Below are 21,510 nucleotides of genomic sequence, written 5' to 3' on the forward strand. Positions count from 1 at the left end.
CCCTTGATCTGAATGTGGTCTCGACACAGACCTCCCCCCGTATCCCACTTATTCCTTGCTACCAGCTCGCTCACCCGCATAGCCCCATGGAATGCTAATGCAAAAGCGGCCCGGAACAGCACCGTCTCTGATTGAGATGAACAAGTCGCAGGGAGTACGGACATTAACAGGGACAACCTAGCCAGATCTATCGGGTGCCTTCCATCCACTCTCCGACCCTCAAGGCGTTGCCACCCACGCAACGCTCTTTTCACGAAAAAGGACGATGTGGGGTCCTGGATGCCATGCGCCTGTGCCATGAAGGCAATGGCGGCCCTGTGCCTGTTGGCTGTTGCCAGTGATCGGCCTGCCTGATGTAGTGCTACCAGAAATTGCAGAACAGACTCCTCCTGTCCCCAATGCTCCCCCCCCCCGTTGAACCCAAAAATGACCAATATGAACGGAACGCTCCTTCATATGCCTTCCTTGTCCTGGGTGCTAAACTCTCTCCCACGAGGTTTTGTAATCCGGGGCACCGAGAGACCAGAGAGCTTCGGGAAATGGTGCCGCCACCAAGTCCGCTGAGGGCAGAAAACCCCTGAAGGCCTGCATATGGGAACGAGAGAGTGCATCAGCTGCCTGGTTCAGTACCCCCGGCACGTGTCTTGCCCTAAAGTGGACATTTAATCTCATACATAGCAGGACAATTTCTTTCAGCAATCTCAAAATCCATTTGCAACGTGCTGCCTGATTATTGATACATTCAACAACAGTCATATTATCAGACCAGAACACCACAGCACGATCATGCAACCCCTCTGGCCATGTTTTCAAGGCCACCAGAATGGGGAACAGCTCGAGGAACCCGATGTTACCTGTGAGCCCACTATCGTGCCACCACGCCGGCCATGTTTGTGCCGACCATTTCTCACCAAATATGGCGCCAAAACCCACACTCCCCGCCGAGTCAGTCCACAACCCCAGCTCCTCGGAGGAAACTGCTGGCTTGTTCCACATGACACGACCGTTGAAATCCACCAGAAATGCCAACCATATGCGCATGTCCTGGCGAACCTCGGCTGACAGTCTTGTGCGGTGGTGTCCTTCCTTGAGACCCACCATGGCTTGTGCGATAGAGCGGGAAAAGGGGCGGGCCAATCGGTATTACTCTGAGGGCAAAGTTAAGCTGACCCACAACCTGTTGCAGCTGATGGAGAGTTACTTTTCTCTCGCCAATGCATACTTCTAGTGCGGCCTTAAACTTCATTACCTTCTCCCTCTACTGAATCCAGCTCAATTCCAAGAAACTCGAGAGACGTAGATGGCCCCACTGTCTTGCCCGGTGCCAATGGCACACCAAAACTTTTCATGAGATTACAGAATTCCATCAAAGCCTGTTCACATTCCGTGCCCCCGGCTGCCCCCAGAAACAGAAAATCATCAAGGTAGTGCATTACCTGTGTGAGGCCCGTGGCTCTAGTGAACGCCCATTGCAAAAAGGTACTGAACTTCTCAAAATATGCACAAGAAATGGAGCAACTCATCGGCATACATTTATCCATGTAATAACGTCCTTGGAACACAAAACCTAAGAGGCGCTGATCCTGTGGGTGTACCGGGAGCAACCAGAACGCTGACTCAATATCTGATTTAGCCATCAGCGCTCCGGGCCCTAGGCGATTCAACATGGCGACGGCCTCATCAAAGGATGCGTACCGCACCGAACACAGTCCCGGGTCAATCGCATCGTTCACCGAAAGACCCCTGGGAGCAGACAAATTATGGATCAACCGAAACTCACCTGGGTCCTTTTTGGGGACTACTCCCAACGGTGAACATACAAAATTAACAACAGGCGGGTGCACATACGGCCCCGCAACCCGACCTCGGGTCACCTCTTTTGCAATTTTTGCCTGCACCACCGTCGTGTTTCGTTGCACAGATAGTTGATTCTTACACTGTGCTTCCCCCCGTAAACCCCCCGCCGGGATGCGGAAACCATATGAGAAACCGTCTCGCAACACCCCAGCGGAGACATGGTCTGGGTATCGGTTCAGCCAAGGGATCAATGCCATGATGTCAACAGGAGTAGGTAACTGTGCCCATCGGGCGATGCTAGACCTGTTTGGCCCCCCCTCTACCTCCCGTTTCACCATTCTTTGCTCTGCACGAACTCTCGGGGTGTGAGGACTGTCCACACCCTGCACACTCATGCCTGAACTTGCATGTTCCTTGTGGCCTAGTGCACTTGCCTCTGTTAAAGCTCCAACACACCCCTTTTTTACCTGAGTTCCCATTATTCTTGTTGTGCTGATCCCCATTGGCGCCTGCCCGAAAGGGCGCCGCCAAGTAATGGCGGGGAGGCTCTGCGCCATTCCCGCCCAAAGAAGACGACCTCGCCGTGTTCGGCATAACTTGCTTCTGCCAGGAAATGGAGTCGAAACAATCCCACGTCAGGGATGAGTCGTGCTCCTTGGCCTTACGAAATTTGTTATCATAACCCATCCATTGATTACCTTCATATGCTTCAAAAAATTCCATAATACGTGTCTGATAACAGGCCAATTCTGATAATACTTCAGGCCTACGTTCCCCCATGATTGCAGTAAACATACCGAACGCCCTGGCCCAATTAGCGATTGTTTCCTCCACCCTGAAACCCGCCATTTTTGCACGCCATACACTCGGATGCAACAACTCCTTCTGATTTTTAACGTGTTCTATCTCATAGTGATCGGTTAACAACGAAAACATGTTCACATATTTATCGGCCCAAATCCTCTCTTTCACATCCATCGGGATATGCTGAACAATTTTTTCCCTCCTAGAGGGTAACGATCCCTCCCCTGCTATCGGCAACGGCTGCTTACCAGAACCATGAGCCGTATCTGTTGCAGCTGTTGTTCCAACGACCGGTGCCGGTTTATCCGAGGGAACCTGCGGGGAAACAAGAGGACAAGGTGCCTTCGCAGCATCTCTCGATTGCCGCAACTGATTCATTATCAACTTGGCCTCTGCCGCCGTGTCTCTTGGTGCCGGAGCACTCTCGTTGTTTTTGCCCAACCATGCCGCCAACTGAGCGGCCAGTTCGGGAGGCATATCCCCCTCACTCACAGGCGTAACTACCACAGGGATCGGCTGTCCCGCGTTCGGGATCGGAACTGGCGCCCCCACTGGACCGACCAGGCTCGCCGGTGGTGACTCAAGAACCGGGGCCTCCCCACCTGCCGCCCTACTCCTGACCCTTTTACCTCTCCCGGCAGGGACTATTCCCGGCAATGCTGGCCCGATGGTCTTCTTCGGTCTACCATTCATTGCCGCCATCTGCTTCTTCATGTCCGCCATATCTTTCACCAGCGTGCGAAGCAGTTGTTCAGTCCCAACTTTCTTCCCGACCCTCTTGCCAGGCATCGTATCGCGGGATTCCAACGAGGTCCTGGATCCAAAGCTTCGGACTCACTGAAAGAGAAACACAAAAATTACAAGTTCTCAAAATTGGCTCCTTGTTCCGTCTCGGGCTCACGAGCAACGAGGAGGTGCAGCTTCCAAGCACAGGAACAAGAGGATGCTTCCTTGGCAAGATGCTCCTTTTATCCTTCTTTGGGAGGGCGTGGCCTTCCCCGACACGCCTACGGGGCGGTTCGAACGGTGTAGGTGTCTAGGACAACCCTTCTTGGGCGGGAAAAAGGCGCGCCCCGGCTACGCCACTACGGGCATACCAGCCAAGCCACGCCTCTCGCCCAAAACGGTTTCCCGGGGGGATCGGGGTACTCCACCATACGTTCGGGGGGACAGAGTGGTCGCCCCTTTCCAGTACACCTGATAAAAAGACAGGTTTGAGTCCACATGAAATTATTATGGGCAGAGTCATGAGACAAGCTTTTGTACCAGTAGGCAAATTGTTAAGCATTAATGACAGTGCTATTTTGGAATATTGCAAGAGACTGTCTGATGTAGTGACTTCTGTGTCTAATCAGGTGGGAACTGAAGCACAATCAGATAAAAAAAGTACAGACACATGATCTGAGACCTGGAGATTGGGTCAGAACAAAAGTTCATCGAAGAAGAAATTGTCTAGTTCCAAGGTGGCAGAAACCTAGACGGATAATTCTAGTCACGACAAATGCAGTGAAATGCAAAGGATTGAAAAGGTGGATTCATCCTAGTCATACTATTCCAATACCTACTCCTGAAAATTCTGATGATGAGAGTGATTCAACAGAAGATTCAGATTCTGAAGTAGAAAGTGGAGGAATTCCAGATTCTGAAGATCGACAAGGAGGTCGACATCTGGAAATTGTACCTGTGAATGGAAAATTGACGAGAAAAGATTTGGAAATCATTGAAATAGACTCTGAGAATGAGGAAGATCTGCTAGAAAAGAAATTAGCAGAAGAATCAGTCAAGAAAATAAATGGAGTAAAGTCTACTGAAAATTTTGAAGACCGAGAAGCTGAAACGATAGAAATTTCTGACAAGGAGAGTATCGAAAAGCAGGGAAAAAGCTCTGAAAGAAGGAACAGAGAACCAGAAACTGGGAAGTTGAAGGTAATTGAAGAGGAGGAAAAACACGAATTACCAAGTACCAGTGATGGAAGACAAAGTATAGTTCCTAACAGAGTGAAACTGCCGATTAGAAAAGTTCCTGTGTCAAATATTGAAATTTCTGACAGCGATTCTGGAGAAAGTGAAGTGGATGGTCAAAACGGAAGTGTGAAGAAAAGATCTTGGAAGTTAGAAACAAATGTTTCAGAACCAAAAAGAAAAATTTTGAGAAAAGGTGATTTGTGGCCGAGAGAAAATGGAAGGTTAAGAGTCAGATTAATTAAAAATTCAAAGGAGCAGGTGGATGAAATTACTAGTCAAATTGAGCCTGAAAAGAAAGCTGAAAGAGGGAGAAAAATAGAAGTAGTAACTAGAAAAACTAAAAGAATTATAAGGCCAAATCAAAAATATAAATCTCCTGAGTGGACATACCTGATAATTCCCCCTGTTATTGAAATAAATAGCAGTAGTCAGGAAGAAGAAATTGAAGAAATTAGTGACAATGATTGAAGTACTGATCTATTAAAAGAATTTTTGATTTTCATTTTTGGCAAAGGCCGAAGAAATTGTGTTAGGTGACATAAGGTTGAAGAAAAATTGTTTAGTTGGAAAATACTTGTGACATAAGGTCGAAAAAACACAGGATAAAAAAAATAAAAATCTTTTAAAAGGGGGGTGTATATTTGAATATTTGAGAAATGTTAACTAATATTTTAAAAATAATTTTTGTTTCTTTTTTTAATTACTTCTTTGAGGTAAAGTTAATTATAAGATGCCTTACGTTATGGAACGGAGTACTTCAAAATGTTCCATTTTTAAGAGATGCTGTAAGATGACTCTGGTGTGTGTGCTCATGTTAATTCTGCTCTGGATAGTTTTAGCTATTATTATTCCTTTTGAAATCAACAAAGACTTATACAAAGCCAATATGACAAGCAAAGCTTCAGTTAGTCAAAACAAATATAGTGCAACAGGCAAAGTTATTGATCACAAACCTGAAATTCAGCAGGACAAATCCATTAGTGATTTTTCAAGCAATACATTCACAAGGCTTTTAGGAGAATATGTTAAAGTAATGGATGCTAAAGATTGCTACGTATGCGTAAAGTTACCTGCTTCTGTTTCTGAGGGAGTGACAAATAATATGCTTCCTCTTACATATGGTATAACATGTAGTGTGTTAGCTAGCTTATTTTATCAAACTGGACGTTTAGAATACTATTATTCAAATTTGATGAAATTTTTGCTAATTTGAAAATTGAGAGTGTTTTAAATAAACATAGAAAAACTAAACAGATGAGGGAATTTTTCTTAGTCACTAACGAACTTACCTATGAGTATGCTTACAAGAATAATTTAACTTGCAAATTAAGTACTGAAGGAAAGAATTTCCTGAATCTAGTAGAGGAGAGAAGAGCGATTTATAAAAGAAATGAAATAGTTAAACAGACTAAATCTAAATTCTGGCAAAAAGAGGATGAGAAGTTTAATGGCAAAACTTTTGATAATGTTGCAATTCACATAGACAAACCAATTAGTGGTAAGCTTTGCATTAGAAGAGATAATACACTTTTTGATAATTATTTTGTGGGTGCTAGCAATTGTGAAGACACTTATCAGATTATGGGAGGTTGGGGATTTAAAGGTGGCAAGGATCCAATTTTTCCTGGGATTTACTTTGTTTGTGGTGACAAGGCCTACTATAACCTCCGAGACCACTGGTATGGGACTTGTTTTGTTGGAATTGTTTTTCCAAAGATATTTCACGTTGACAGAAATACAGAAGGATTGTTCAAAATCAATAATCATGTAAAAAGGTATAAAAAAGAAAGTTTCACAGAAATTTTGGGAGATATTTTTGAAGCAGTGATACCTTTAGTAGGTATAACCCTGAATGCAGGAAGAATCAGAAAATTATCCACAATTGTTGACAGATTGTCAACTGACACAGCAGATGGTTTCCAATTAGTGAGCGTTGAGGTCATTGCAATTAGATCTATGGTGATGCAAGATCGCCTTGCTCTAGATATACTCCTAGCAAAAGAGGGAGGAGTTTGTGGCATTTTACATGTGCAACATTGTTGCACCTACATACCTGACGAAAGTAAGAATATTGAGATGTATATTAAGAATATTACAGAAATGCACTCAGAAAAAGTTCCATTAGAAGAGGAAGATTTCTCAGAACGTCTTTCAAAAAGATTTCAAGCCTTAAAAACCTGGTTTCAAGAAATAGGTGGTTCAGTTCTTGGCAAGATTCTGGCACCTTTGATTGTGATAATATTTGTAATAGTTATGACAAAAATTGGCTGCTTATTACACAAAAGAAAGAAACGCATGAAGGAAAAGAAAATAATTTATAAAGTCAAAAAGGAACAAGAAAGGGAGATTGAGTTACAAGAATTACAAAGAGCCCAATATGACAGTTGTAAAGATTTTGCAGAAACACATTTTTAGAATTACTAATTTATGAATTTGAATCATTTGAATTTGAATCATTTTCCAAGAAGTTTAAATTATCCACATTTTGGGTGTGGTGTGGTGATTTGTTAATCACCAGATGAGGGAGTTGATGGAGCAAAGTCATATTTCCATAATATAAATTAATCCTATTAATGATTTGTGATGTGTTTGTATTAATTCAATATAGATTAAAATTATTACACGCGGGACTCTAACATATGTGCTCATAAATGTGCATTATTGTTGCATCTTTTTGTTCGTGCAAAAATAATAAATTAATTTTGTCTTTTTGTCATGTCATGACTAATTGCGGCTGAATTTAAAAAGTGGCATGTGCTTATTTTGCTTTCCTTGTCTATGTGGTGTCACACTTTTCTCTATAGGTACATAAAGAATTTCGTGGATTTTATGAAGACTGGTAGATATAAAATGCTGCTTTATTTGTTTGCTTTTGCTAGGTAACATTAGACTAATGGGTTAAATAATTAGCTAATGGAGGGTGGAAACAGAATAAATAATATTTCTTACATTAATCATTTTCTTGTGTTTGTTTATATACTAGTGACACTAAATTGACTACTTTGGGCCTAGTTTACTCGAATTTACTAAAGAGCTGAATTTTAATTTCTGCACGGAGCATGAAATGTCCATTCTGAAAGAAGGTTTTCCGTCAAAGTAACGTTTGGTGAATATTATGAGGCTCTGACAATTTTCTAGTCGGACAAGGCCAAGGCCAGGAACCGGCAGGAGGAACATTTGATAACTGTGCATCCGAGGAAATGAAATTAATCGAATGACAATTTCTTACAGAAAATGTTGCAAACAGAGGAAGCCTCGGAGCTCGAATGTAGAGACAATGGACTCTAAGAATATGAAGGAACTGATGTTTTGAAAAATGAGGTGACATGTCGCTTGTCACTTGTGGACCAATGGGACTCCGACTTTTGCAGAAAAGATTTACTTTTACTTAGATTAGTTTAGCTCAGAAAGGTATAAAAATCCATTCCCCGTGGATGGGTCACGCTGCTGCTTTCTAACCTTTGGATGAGGGCGTCGTGCTGATGGACTTTACTTGGAGCACATAAGAGACCTCAAGACTTTACTTTATTTCCATCTATTTAGTTTAGTTAGGGACTTAGGTTTTGAAAAATGCCAAATCAATACTTTCATTTACAAAAATAAAATTTACATTTTATAATGCTTTATCTGCAATGATTCTAATAAAAACGCTTTTAATAAAAATTACATTTATGAAAATAAATAATAATTAATAAAATCTTACTTTTGAAAACAAGCTGGTCTTGTAATTCCAGGGGTTCAGGTTACCATTAGCTAGATTCAATCGCCATATGTGGCTTAATAAATAGTTAGGTTTGTTAATATGATGTTCTTTATTTACCGCGGTTGTATATAAATGTATATAATTTGTGAATAATTCTATTAGGCCACATGATTCAGTTGGTCAAAATATGTCATGTTTGATTAATGGGTCCTTGGGTTTGAGTAGTGATTTTTAAAGTGAGTTGTGAAGTTGGGTAGCGTAGTTTATGACATATTTCCTATAGGCCGCTGGATCAGGGCCCAGAGATGTTATTGCTGATTATCTTTTCTATGTCTTTCAAAAGTCTCTCCCAGAATGCAGCCACGTTTTGGCAGTCCCATACAATGTGTTGCATCCCTTAGTTTGATTACAGCAAGGTTCTGATGAGTGTGCACTCATTAAATGAAATCTATGTGGGGGAAGGTACCAAAGGTTTAGGATTTTACTAGCCGTTTCCCTGCCCTGCACGTGTGTGATTCCTTAGTAGGCTGTACAGAAGACTGTGGCCCACCTTTCCAGCAAGGACCCCATACCCAGTTCCCTCTCCCAAATTGGGCCATGTGTTTTGTGTTAGTTAGATCCTTTATTAATAGTTTGTTTATTCTGTGAAATCACATGAGTGCCATCTGATATATTCTCATTAATAGCTTTTCGAAAATCATTGAGTGGCCGTGGATGTGCCTCTTTAATCTCATTTTGAAAGACACATGGGCATATTTACAAGAAAATGGTGCAGCACTGTGCCACAAGCAATTTTGCTGCACCTTAGCTGCGCCATTTTCTAAGTAATGGAATGCGTCGCATTTACAATAATATGGCACATTCCTGTACTCACCCCGGTGCTGGTGAAAAAAAAAGCAGCCTAGCACCAGTGCAGGCACCCTTGCACCATGGTGCAAGGGTGCCTGTGTTGCGGTGATGATTGGTGTTATGCAAGAAGGAACGTCTTCCTGCACAAAAATAATCATCAATGGCGTCTGGCTCCTTCTATGTGCGCTGCACAGTGCAGCACACATAGAAAGAGCAAAAAACGAGTAGAAGTTAAAGTATTTCCCTTGTTGCGCCACTTTTACACCTTCCCTGCGGAGGCATACGTTTTTGACGCTGCCTCAGATGTACAGATCCTTGTAAATCTAGAGCAGTATCAAAAACCAATGGGTGTTGGGTAGGAACACCCACAGCAACACCCATTGCACACCCCTTCGCTGCAGAAAACTGCATCAAGGACGACCATACTTACAAGGCGCTGTTAAACTGCGCAAAGTGGCTTAGCGCCGCCTTGTAAATATGGAGCAGGGCACAGCACCACTGGAGCGCCACAAAAAGTGATGCTCTGGTGGTGCAATGCTCTAGTAAATATGTTCTCCAGTGCCCAATCTGGTACATCAATAGTGTTTGCTTTTCTTAGGGACAGTCTCATTTCACTTGCTCAAAGGATTTTACTTCATTGTTGTAGAACACATCACCTATTTTGACTCACCTCACTTCTCTCCTTTGCCTGGAAGCCTCCCTCTCTGTGCCTGGGCTAAAGTCTGGGCCCCAAAACAAGGGTGTCGTGGGGGTTGGGTGTTTTGTGAGCCTAAGTTGTACCCCTATAGTGTCCCATATCGGTAAACTTGCCCTGGTTATTATTTAACGAGTTAAGTTAAAAGCTCTAGATTTAGGTTTTTCCCACTAAATTTCCCCCTTGCTAAATTGTGATAAATAAGGCAACATTGCCATTCTGATTCTGACCTCGACTACTCCAATAAGAAGATAAAATGAGTTACTCTGTCGTAAGTCTGAAAACTCAGGACACCCAGAGCTCCTTGTGACATAGGCTGATGTGTGTTTTGCGGACTTTCTGGATTTTTTGCCTCTGTTTATAAAATCCAGGCATGCCTGTTGTAGCTACCTTAGGACATCTGCGTCAACCACCTAAGTGGATGGCCTGGAATGCAAACAATACCATTTCCAGCACGTTTCATCTTGATAGAAGCTATATTTCCTTGCCAGGAGAGTAAACCGCCAAGCCAGCTTAGCATTATGCACTGCCCAAAGGGTTGTTCTCAGGTTTATCTCTCAATATTTAATGTTGCGCTTGAAAGTTGGAAGGGGAAATGCATTTGGCACCAATGTTGAGGCCAACCACCTAAGATTTAGCCATATTTAATTCAAATCCTGAAATTTAAAAAAGGCAAGTAGGTTCTCCAATAAAGGGTCAAGACAGCCCCTCAAGTTAGCTAACGAGATCATAGCATTATCGGCATAGAGAAAGAGTTTAAACTCACCTTTCTCCAGTTTGAACAGTTGTATACTTGGGTTGACCCCGCAATACAAAAATGGGTACTCTACTTATTTTATTGACCCCGCAATACAAAAATGGGTACTCTACTTATTTTATTCCAGCAGTTACGGTGGGAAAAGGTCGCCCTTCCGGTGGCCTGCATATTTGGGTCAAGGTGAATTTGAATTGTGTTGTTACTACCCATAAAGTCCATTCTAATGACATTCTGCATATTTCCCTAAAAAACCCGTCAGGGGGTATCATTTTTGAACTGTTTTGTGTCTATGCAAGAGGCTTACAGGGTGGTTTAATTTTGCCCACAATAGAGCTGTTAGATGTGAAGTTATCAGATCTTCCACCTAGGTCTAAAATACTAGTAGGGGGGGATTTTAATTGCACATTTGAACCCCTGGATGATGAAGAGGTATTAGGTTTTAGTCCAGAGGACTGGAGGAAGACCATACCTCCTTTAGTCCTTGCTCCCATTAAGAAATGGACAGCCAGAGCAATCCAGCTGAATGCTCTGACCTTAGAACATAATCTACGAGCCCTTAATGGGCGGACAGTATCAGATCGCGATGGGGCGATGACTTATAACAGGATAGGCTGCCCGTCTCAAATTGATTATATTTTCTTGGACATTCAATCTTGGGCGAGTCTAGTTGATATGGAGGTTAGGCAATCATCAGACAGTGATCACAACCCATTATGTATGGAAATCCACTGGGTAAATGGGTTTGGCAAGAGTGGAGGTGTTGAGATGCTTACTAAAGAGGTTTTTCCTTCCAACTGCAACCGGAAGCTAAAATGGAATGTGGTTAGGTGTAAAGAGGGGAAACTTAACAGTATTAAAGAGTTAGTTTTAGCTGAAACTTGTAGACTTGCAGCCGTCGCTCTAGCAGCGCCTCATCCTCCCGGATCAAACCTGACAGTCTCGTACAAAAATCTAACAGACAAAATAGGAGAGTTCTTTCTTAAAAGGTCACAGGGGACATCCGCATCAAACCAAAGACCCCTTAAGGGCAACCCCTGGTATAGGGCAAATTGTAGAGGAAAGAGGAAGGTCATTACGCTAGCTATAAAAAGTAAGGACCCCATAGCAGTGAGATCAGCTAGAAAGGAGTACCGCAGAAGCATAACCTCAGCTAAGAAGGATTGGGAGGAGGAGCATTGGCAGCAGCTTAAGGCTGCTGCCTGTGGGAAAAACTCTATTTTGTTTTGGAAATTGATCAATGCCCTTGATAGAAGGGGGGCAGAGCCAATTTTAAACCATATAAATGAATGCCAATGGCATTCCCATTTTTTAAAATTTTACTGTGAGGATAGTGTTCAAAGTCAATCAACATCACCAGCAGTAGAAACTCAGAGTGAACCTAGTATGGAGATAGGAAGCAAGGAAGAGCCATTTTCCCCGCGGGAAGTCCAAGATGCTATTTTAAAAATATCACCAGGGAAGGTGGCCGGCCCAGATGGCCTGCCTGGGGATTTACTATTGCATGACCCCAAAATATGGGCAGACCTCATAGCCAGTTTAATGAATTTAATTCAGCATGGCCACCCTGTCCCTGAATCCTGGAAGGGCGCGGAGGTTATCACTATATACAAGAAAGGTGATAGAGAGGACCCTGCCAACTACAGACCAATAAGTTTAATTGATACCATTCAAAAGGTAGTTGGCAGGGTCATCATAAACCGAATAGAGACATGGCTAATAGACAATAGCATTTTGACCCACTTCCAGGCGGGGTTTAGGCGTAATGTTGGTGCGATGGATCAGGTATTTCAGTTTTGTGCGGTCTATTGGAAGTCAGTGTCCATCACCAAGGGTAGCCTCTACTTGGCTTTCATAGACCTGAAAACAGCGTTCGACGTTATTCCACGTGCCAAACTCTGGGGGGTCCTATTGGACATGGGTTTTCCTAGCTATTTGTTGCAATTTATTATCAAACTCCACGAGGATAATTATGCAAGGATTCGGTGGGGGAGCCAGGGTCAATTGACAGGGAGGGTACAAGTCAATAGAGGGGTATGGCAGGGATGTGTGATGGCTCCGACACTGTTCTCCCTCTTTATAAATGGGGTGGTGGACCATTTGAGGGAGGACCCTGCGGATGCCCCTGTCCTTGCCGGGGAGAAAACCCCCACACTCCTCTTTGCGGATGATACCCTCCTGATGTCCAAGACCCCTAAGGGTCTCCAAAAATTGCTCGAACGCTTCAGCATTTTTTGTAAAGACCATGGGTTAACGGTTAACACCACGAAAACGAAGCTGATGGTATTATCTGCTAAAAGAAATCCTAGGAAAGTTTATCTCTCCTTGAATGGGTCCTCTCTAGAGGTGGTGGATGAATTCTACTATCTTGGGGTCAGGCTATGTAACAACATGAGATGGGACTCCCATATAGCAAAAATGGTCCTAAACCTTAAAAGGGTCTCTGGTGCCATATTGAGGAACCAGCGCCTCTCTATTAATAGACCAGTAGCCCCTGCCCTGGCAGTTTACGAGGGGAAAGCTCTAGCCTCGGCAGTTTATGGCTCGGAACTGTGGGGTGCCGAAAACACTAAGGCATTGGTAACTGCAGAGAACAAGTTTATGAGAGACATAGTTTCACTTCCTCCCTCGACCCCTTTGAAACCATTATTCCTTGATATGGGTAAAAGATCAATTTCAGAAATAGTTCAACTCCGTCCTTTGCTATTCTGGGTGCGCCTTAGAAGGACCTCCGAATTAGCAAAATACGCTCTAGTGTTGGACGAGTTAATTATTTTGAATGTATCCAACAAAATAAAGTGGCTCAACAATTTAAAGAAGCTGGTAGAGTCTATAGGTTTGGCTGAGTTCTGGGCCTCACAGCCCCCCCCCTCTAAACAAATTGTTAAAAAATTATACTGGGATTGGGTAGAGGCCAAGGACCTCAATAATATAAGTTGGGGACCTTTGACGAATAACTTTCTTGAACATAAACCCTCCAGAAAGCTAGAACCATTCCTGGACTTCATCCAGACCCCTGGAGATAGAACTTTGTTCCTGAAATTAAGATACGGTACCCTCCCCCTCAAAAAATGTACGGAAGGGTGGAAGGTCAGGAGGGTGCATGACTTAAATTGCCCAGGTTGTTCATGTCTGGAAGAATCCCTTGGCCACTTTTTGTTCGCATGTAAAGCCTATAGGCAGGCTAGAGCAAAATGGTTAAAACCTGTGTGTAGGGAGTTGGGAGTTAGGGATCATATATCAGCTCTGCGTATTATTTTAACTAACACCACCTCTATGTACATTGTTTGTGGGGTCGCCAATTACCTTGCCAGTGCTTGGTTAATCCGGTCAAGGTTGTTATGCAATGTTTGATCAGACTTACACCAAGAATGTAAACTTTGTGTAGACCTCCCTCTATTTTTTAACCTGTTTGTAGTGATGCTTTTTAATTTTTAATGAAATTGTACTAATACCTGGTAAATTGTCTCATGTATTTTATGTCTGTACTTTTATGATATATTTATCGAATAAAGTATTACAACTTGGGTTGAAGCAAAGCCTCTTGACTAGAGGTTCTGTTATGATTCGTAATATATCCCAATATAGGCCTTGGTAGTCACCTAAGCTTTCACCTACATTTTCCCTGCCAATATACAACATAACGGTTTTGGGGCTGACCTTTTACCTAGTTAGGTTCTGCATAAATGTTGTGTGGTTTTCTCACAAAACAAACCGTATCTATTATGCATGATGATTCTCAGAATCACAGCAGGATTACCATCTTCTGCATAATTGCTATGTATAAGGTTTATCACTATCTTCATCCTCGGCTGACATGACACAGCAAGGTAGAACCCCTGAGGGTACCTTTTGAGTGTATAAACAAGATATCTTTGCTGGGGCAGGCAGAGGCAAAAAGACTTCCATGCTGACCCGAGACGCTGAAGTTCCTGCACACAGACACTCCAGCACGCAGAGGTCTGACATACCTTGTGGGGGTCCAACTCAAGACCAAGAAAGGGGTCCTTCATTCTCTCATTTCAGATAATGGGGTTGGCTTTATTCTAGGGGGATTCTTGGCGATACACCTACACACATGCTAGGTGCATTTAGGTACATCTAGTTAGGGCTAGCATCATAGGAGTACTCATTATTACGGTCAGGTATTTATATGCCTGCATATATTCATTGTTTTAGCACTATGGTAGAATTCTACCTTCTATTTACTCTGTGCTTATAAGAGTATACATCTGCATCTGTCTTATGGTTGTTGCAGCACACATATTTTAGACTAGAATGATGCTGGTTCAAAAAATGCTTATTGAAATTGTCCCCACCGTTTATTCTGTGAATCTCTCTGAGACAAAGTGAGCCGGAGGGACTGAGAGGAAAGTACTGTACTGTTTCCACGATCCCTGAGGGGTCAGGGTTGTCATGTTAGATAGTTGCCAGAAACTATTCTCTCTTTGGTAGGAGGGGGTTCATAGTGGCACTGTGAGCTTGCTGGTATACAGGTGAGCATATCCAGTGGGGATGCCTGAAATCAGTCTGGACTCTACTCCCACAGTTTATGTTGTCTAAACACGCACATCATATATATATTTATAGGAGCTACACAACAGTTCCAGGTAAAGGGCAAAGAGGAGTGACAGTGGGCAGCCCTGTCTTTTACTCCATTCTATGTTCTCAATTCATGAACATGCTCTCTTTACACTAATTTTCGCTATGGGAGTTGTGTATCCTGCAAGTGCCATCTTGATTAAGCAATCCCCCATTCCTCTGCACCTCAACACTTCCTCCATAAAAGTCAATTTCACTCTATCACATGCCTTTTGAGCATCAAGGGACAGCAGGAGAACGGCATCCCTACTCTTAATGGTTATGTCATTAAGGTGAGGATTATTTTTTTGTTTCATTCCCCACCCTTCACTCCAGAACAAATCATACTTAGGCAGGGTGAATCAGGTCTTGCGTCAGGTTTTGCACCTGATTGGATATTATTTTTGTGTGGAATCTAAAATTGACATTCATTAAGGAAATCAGCTGCTTGGCGCAGCCATGCGCTGGTTGCTTCCTCCTTTAAATAATAACTGAAACCCTTGCCTTTGACATGAATGGCATGACTGCCCCCTCAATCAATCAATCATGATTTATAAGGTGCAGCTAATCACCCGTTAGGGTAACCAGGCACTTGCCGGTTCCAGACGCTCTTTTGAACAGCCAGGTCTTAAGGGCTCTTTAGAATTCCATAAGTGAGGTGATGGTCTGGAGCAGTGTGGCGAGACTGTTCCAATACTTAGTGGCAATTTAGGAGAAGGAGCATCCTCCACTTCTGTTTCAGTAGCAGTGTCTGCCAAGGACTTTTATTAATGGTAGCAGTGTTGGCCAGGGGTTTCGATATAAGGTGAACTCATTTAGTCTAGGAGCCTTGGAAAGCTTGAAACCCTTGATGGCAAAGATAAGGTCTTCTATTGTTTTGGAAGGTTCCAAGGAAACCACTTGGTCTGAGGTTATTTTGTTTAGAACGATACCTTTAGGAATTGTCTAATAGATGTGTCATCAGTCACTTCAGCTGTATGGAGCAGCTTGTAGAATGTCTCCTGTTTATTATGTTATTTTGTTTTAAGGGTGCCTTCTGGAGCTTTAATAGCCAGAATGTGGGACTGCATTTCCTGCACAATTTGGCTGCTCACACTTTTCCTGCCTTGTTTGTCGCTTCACAATATTTTTCTGATTTTATGCTGAGCAGTGTTCAGCTTTGTTGAGCTCTAAAAGTTGCAGTTGGCCCTGTACTTTCATTATCTGATGCCATGTCTTTTGGGCGAGACTCGTCTTGGTGACCCCTTCCAGCTTTCCTAGCCACATTTGAAGGTCTTCTGAGTCTCATAAAATCACTGTACTGAATTCCCTTGGGCCATTGTGGAGTATTAACTTTTTGGTGTGGGATGTAAAGCTTCCTCAGCAACCCTATATTCGAGAAGATGTTTATTGAACTGCCGTCCCGGTAGTCCACCATGTCCAGCCCAATACCATGAACATTTCAGTGTAAGTGGGGCATAGTCAGAAAGGGATACCTTCTGTGTGTATGTTGCACCAGATGTTCACCAGACCCAGGTCATTCATCCAGGAGCACCACTGCTGACATGAAACTTTTGGCTCCCCTTTCTTTTTATTTGAGTGATGCTTTACTCCAACTAGGACCATATTCTAGTCAAATGCCATTACTAAGAGGCCTGAGGGCAATCTTATTAGAAAATCTCGTTTTGACCCGGGTTTGGACCATAGATTGATGTCAAGGAGACACTGCTACCTCTTAGTGTCCTGTGTATCTTCAGCCACCCCAGTCTTTGTCTCTTGAAAGAGTGTTACCCAAAAAAACCTATATATTACTGTTATATAACCCCCACTTCCTTGGCTTTAGTGTTAGTGGAGCAATAATATTGTTGGGGCAAGGTATGAGACCCCATCTGCCAAGCATCCAGTTAGACCTGACAGCCTTAGGGTGGTTTTCCCCCTAACTTTTTGCCAACCTCCTCCACTTTTCTGACCTCGTTTTTGCTGGCTCTAGGACTCTGTGCACTTTACGACTGCTGATCAGTTCTCTCTCTCCCTTAAATATAGTAACAATGGTTCATCCCCAATTGACATACACTAACTTACTTATTAGTCCCTAGTAAAGTACTAGTTGGCCTGGGTATTGATTGTGCCACCCACTGAAGTAGCCAGTTAACCATGTCTCATAAACCCCAGGGTGATAAGCCACGCTTAACAAATATTGATTGATACCTTAGGCCTGCCACTGCAGAGTCTGTGTGTGCAGTGTGACACTGCAATGTCGACCAGGCAAAAGAAACCTTTTGCCAGGCCCAAACCTTCCCTTTTTATACATATAAGGCACCCCAAAGGTAGGCTCTGGGTAACCCAGAGGGCAGGGTGCAATGTAATTAAAAGGCCAGACATGTTGTTTTAGATTTTACATGTCCTAGTACTACTTCAAGGTCTATCTCGCCCATAGGATAACATTGAGATTACCTTATTACATTTTATAAGTGCAATTTTCAGTTAGGAGGATATTAGACCCCCAAGTCTGGTGTCTATGAAATACTAATTCAAAATCTTAATTTATGGTGAAGTCAGATTTTAAATTACTATTCAGGAAATGGCACTTTTAGAAAGTTGAAATATTTTTACTTTAGCCATTTGGTGCCTGCTGAAAGTCTCTGGTCAGTCTGGAGTGGGTGACAGATGCACTTTGTGTATTCTACCTAGACATCCACACACGCAGGGAGCTTAGGTGTGACTTGATGGGTCATCTTGGGAGGGTGGGGGGAAGCTGGACCCAGCCTCAATTACACCTGAGTAGGCTGTGTCCTGTCCCTACACAAAGGGCTGCAAACGGCTGCATACCCCCCTGCAGTGAGTCTGGGGCCTTGGAAGAAAGGGGGGACCTCTGTGCACTTCAAATACCTGTCTTTGAAGTCTCTCCCACTCCAAAGGCACAGCTTGGTATAAAAACTGGACCTCTGATACCATGACTTCAGTATACTTCTGGACCTGTGACCACTCTGTCAGTAAGAAGAACTTCTTTTCTGATAAAGGAATACCTCTCTGCTGGTCTGCTGCTTGCTGGACTCCTGCCTTACTATGTGGCCCTACTACCTGCTGCCCTCTCTTGCCTAGGTGAGAAGGACTGGACCTGCATCACTTGAACCCAGAGTGACTCCAAGGGCTAGCTGACTGGCCTTCTGCTCTAGAGTCTCAAGGAAATAAAATACTTTCAACCAGCCTGCTCCTGCATTTGAACTTTGCAATCTGTGAGTCTGCCCATACAATTGATGCCACCCAGTCCTAGACCCTTGGCAGTGGGCCTAATGTGTTTTCTCCAGCAGAATCAATCCATCCCCCGCTGCAAACGCAGAATTGACGCATCACAGCTGTTGTGGGAGCAGAACCCATACATCGCCCTCGGAACGAGCGCATCTTTTTCGGAGATGCTGCTTTGGAACCAAAGCATTGTTGCCACTGCGTTGGGAAGATTCACACATCTCCTTTACTGCTTGGAGAAACTCAGTGCATTACCCTTGGAAGCGCTGCATCTAGGAACTGGCAAATCGCCTTTGGAACTGTTGCATCACCACTGTTGTATGGAGAAAATCAACGCATCACCCCTACTGCAAGGGGAACACCGACTCATCACTCAGCTACACCACACATCTTTATCAACGTAACCAGGAACATGGTACTTTTATTTGGTGGGCCTCACTGGGTCCTTTATCCGGCATGGACTCCATCGCAGTCGGGCTGAACTCTTGACCTTGTCCCGGTCCAGCAGGTCCAGGTAATCCAAGTAAGAGCTTATTGCTTCTAAGAGCTAGTTTACAGTTTATTCTTTTAAAATGCATATCTCAAGTCCTTATTTATTAAATCAAGCTCTATGTTTCTAATTGCTGCTTGACTAGGGCTCATACCCCAGTCAATCTACAGCCCAACTTCTAACACATCTGTATTGAGAAGGTGTGTCTCTTGGATGAAATTGATGTCTCCATGCAAATTTGTAAGTGGCTTAAGGACACTCATTCTCTTAGACAGGGCATTGAGGCCCCTTATATTGAAGACATCAGTATTATAGAATTACCCATAATCTAAACTGTATTATTCCACATTGTTTTATCACATATGTGTATTCTTAAACTTGTGCATTAGAGTCCATAGATGATTTACTAAAACTGCAAACATCAAAACATGCATCCTTACCCATTGCAAAATCCTGTAAAACATAAGATAACACTTGCCCCATAGGAATTATTGTATAAGTGACCTAAATGCAACCCTGGTTCCAGTCACTTATATACCTTCCACATTTCGGAATAAATTAGAGCCCTCTCTACCCAACCCAATGTTCCTACCTACAAGGGTTTATATTGTGAGGAGTCACTTATCTTCTGACCCTAGCAAGCCCCCATGTATCCCACTCCCCTGAGCCCATTTTGCAAATACATCAGCTTCTGGTTCTCCAGTGATCCTGAGGTTCTTGATTGTCTTTCTTTTTTGAATGGTCTCCATGTCTGGTTTGACATTGTATCTGCTTCATATTGTCTTCTATTACTCCACTTTCTGCTAGTGGGAGTCCCTCGTGGCTGATCTGTGGAACTTGTGGGTACACTAGTTCTTCAGAATCTTCTGTGCCTTCATTAATAATTTAGTATGTATGCAATTGTCATCACATTCAAAGTAGATTCTAAAGGGGTGAACCCATTTTGAGGGGTTCTTGCGCCCTTGCAAGTATTGTGGCACTGGTCGAAAGTCTATCCTTTTGAGTAGCCTTACCCCTGCTAGATGATGGTAGATATAGAACCGATGTCCTTCAAACAAGCTTCATTCATGAGTTCTTGCCTTTAGCATGATCTTTTCTTTCACGTTGAAATATAGTACTTATATGATGATGTTCGGGGGTGATTCCCTTGAGATACATTGTTCACTGCTCGGTAGGTGCGGTCCAATGTGACCTAACCTAAGTTTTGCTGTCAGGCAGTAGGGATCACAATATTCTCTATGTGAAGCTTTCGATGTCTGAACCCTCTGCAGCTCTTGGGATCTCCCTATGCTCAAGTTGTTTCTTTTCGATCTGTTCTTTGCATCTTTAAGTTTTATTCTTGCCTATCATTGGATTCTTCAAATACACTTTAGCCCAAATCCTACATATCTATCTTTACAATCAGCAGTTCCTGTTTAAGATCGACAAGTAGTCCGCCCTCAATCCTTTATATGGATTTTCCAGAAATTGTCTTGTGACCAGGTGTCTATCTGCATCAGCCTTAGGGTCTAGGTCACTGTTGGCAGGGTGACCTTTGTCTTGCTTGTGTTTTTCTACAATTGCTAGATGTACTCTTGCTTATTCCTCACTGAAGCCATCACTACGGGGCACCCAGGACTGTCTTCTACCACACAGGGTATGTTAGCTGATGTCAAGAGATTCACTGGGGCCCCTCTGGACATCTGAACAACCGAGTGCCTCCTTTAGCAGTGAAGACCACAAGTAATGAACCACTTTTGGCCTTTTCTAAAATTATTCTTTGGGGTTCGCCAGTGCCACATATAGAACACAGTGGTTGGACCCAAAGCAATGTTCTGACAGGCCAATCTCAGAGCTCCCGGTCTTTGTATTTGGGCAATGGTGCAATCCTTGTTTAAACAAGTCTCCGCAGGCCACATGGTATTACTTGTCTCTCATGGTGGTTCACCGCACCACTTTCCAAGAACATGTAGTCACGTCTGGTAGTTTCCTCAACTTGTTGCCCAGTTCCTCCTGTGTATGAGCAATGTCCTTGGTTCAACAAGTCCATTGTTTCCTGGTGTATCGGACATGCACTCTACAGTAGCCACAGCTATTTATTACCTGCACTCATTTTGGAGTCTCCCTTGCCTCCAAGTCGGTATATGGAGGCATCCACACAGTTCTTTGGAGTGCCTGATCAGCAAGGGGGTACTGCCTGTCACCCATCCATGTCTCAATAAAGGGCACAGCAATTGGTATTCAGCAAGGTATCTTTTCCGCCTTGGTAGGCAAGCTTCTCTTGTTTCTCTGGGTCCGCCACCTCAGCTCATCACTGTACCCCACTCCGATTCACCACTTGCCAGGAAGGCATCTAGGAAGTCAAATACAGACTACAGACATCACCCTCAGCCTGCGGGTGTCCACTCACCTCGCCAAGAGGAGGATGGATCAGCCTCCCCATGTTTGGGCCCAGCTCTTTCTTTCCCGCCAAATCAGGCTGCCATCTTAATTAGGACTGTGGAGTTGCATGGACTTGCTTCAACACCTTACATTATAGAGGCTTTATTTCTGTCCTCTCCATGCCACAGGCAACCCAGGCCAACTCCTTTGTTGCTCCACAGGGCGAGAGGGTGTCAGGATTCACTGTTTGCTATGCAGGCCCGGCATAGAGCGGAGATCTTCATCCT

This window comes from Lissotriton helveticus, chromosome 11 (assembly GCF_964261635.1).
Source record: "Lissotriton helveticus chromosome 11, aLisHel1.1, whole genome shotgun sequence".
Taxonomy (NCBI): Eukaryota; Metazoa; Chordata; class Amphibia; order Caudata; family Salamandridae; genus Lissotriton; species Lissotriton helveticus.